Raw genomic sequence first — 1,772 nt, 5'->3', positions numbered from 1 at the left:
GATTTAGGCAGCTTTAGGAAAAGATGAACAACAATTAGACATGACCCTGCTTGTAAATAAATTCCTAGAGACTAGAAAGGTGTGGTATTCATCTGAAAAAATGTTATTTCACATAAAAATTCCAAATATTTTACTAGATAAACTCATTAACTTTGTATGTTTATTCATACCTAAGGGTAGTTATGTTATCCTGTGTGCGGACTATAAAACAAACTTTGGCAATGGCGTTTACCGCTTCTTTGTCTGCTTTCGGCCATACTTTTCAACTTTACCAGATTAGGTCACACCCAAAGGCCATCGTATCACGCCTCAATGAAGTCATACAACCCTTCCCATTAAGCCAGGCTCCCAAGCCATTATATTGTGAGGGCATTAAAGTAATTCAATATGACTGACAGCAGGGCTCTGGGAGGAGTTAAACATTTGCCAATACAGAATGGTGAGCTTTGCAAACAGAGTTACTAGCATCATCTATAAAACCTAGATTAAGTCTTACAAGAAGAATATCTTTATACATTTTTCCTTAAATATTTACATTATATGTAGGAAGTGAAAGACAAATAGGGTTATAGAGTTCCTTTAATAAGATAACCGAACATTGCATTATTATCATCATTTTATTTATATAGCACCACTAATTCAGCAGCACTGTACAGAGAACGCACTAGCATCTGTCCCATTGGAGTTTACAGTCTAAATTCCGAGAGAGAGAGAGAGAGAGAGAGAGAGAGGAGAGGAGAGAGAGAGAGAGAGAGAGAGAGAGAGAGAGAGAGAGAGAGAGAGAGAGAGAGAGAGAGGAGAGAGAGAGAGAGGAGAGAGAGAGAGAGAGAGGAGAGAGAGAGAGAGTAGAGAGAGAGAGAGAGAGAGAGAGAGAGAGAGATGAGAGAGAGAGAGAGAGAGAGAGGATGTGAGAGAGAGAGAGAGAGAGAGAGAGAGAGAGAGAGAGAGAGAGAAGAGAGAGAGAGAGAGAGAGAGAGAGAGAGAGAGAGAGATGAGAGGAGAGAGAGAGAGAGAGAGAGAGAGAGAGAGAGAGAGAGAGAGAGAGAGAGAGAGACTAGGGTTAATTTGATAGCAGCCAATTAACCTACTAGTATGTTTTTTGGAATGTGGGAGGAAACCGGAGCACCCGGAGGAAACCCACACTGACATGGGGAGAACATACAAACTCCTCACAGATAAGGACATGGTCGGGAATCAAACTCAGGACCCCAGTGCTGTGAGATAGAAGTGCTAACCACTAAGCCACCATGCTGTCCTATCTATTCAACAGATATAATAACCAGGACATCATACCGCCTCAGATACATTGCTTTACAAATATATAGGGTGTGGGACTCGTGTTACCAGACTAGAAGAGGTAAATTCAATTCATTGTGAGGGGACGCAATGTGCCTCCGAATAGTCCGGTTTTTACAGAAATCTCTGCTCATTTTCCCTTGCATCCCATAGAGGTTTCCATGAAAGTCCATTGGTTTATAGCAAACCCAAGTAAATTGAGCATGCAGTGCCAAACAAACAAAAAATAAAATCAGTGCCAGTAGAAGAAAAAAAAACAAAAAAAAAAACACTCCTAACCGCAAATGGCTAAAAAAGGTCACCAACGGGTTCCATAACTCTTGAATCGCTTTTACTTGCATTAAAAGAAAAAAAAAAAAAGGATAGTAAAGGGCTGTAAAGTGGTTTCCTATGCCTGCCTTATTTTTTTCCAGTGTAGAATGCTGAATCAGTAGGAAACCCACACACATACAAAGAAAAAAGCAACGTGTACTCTA

Source organism: Mixophyes fleayi, chromosome 2, assembly GCF_038048845.1.
Source record: "Mixophyes fleayi isolate aMixFle1 chromosome 2, aMixFle1.hap1, whole genome shotgun sequence".
NCBI lineage: Eukaryota > Metazoa > Chordata > Amphibia > Anura > Limnodynastidae > Mixophyes > Mixophyes fleayi.
This window is presented reverse-complemented; position numbering follows the sequence as displayed.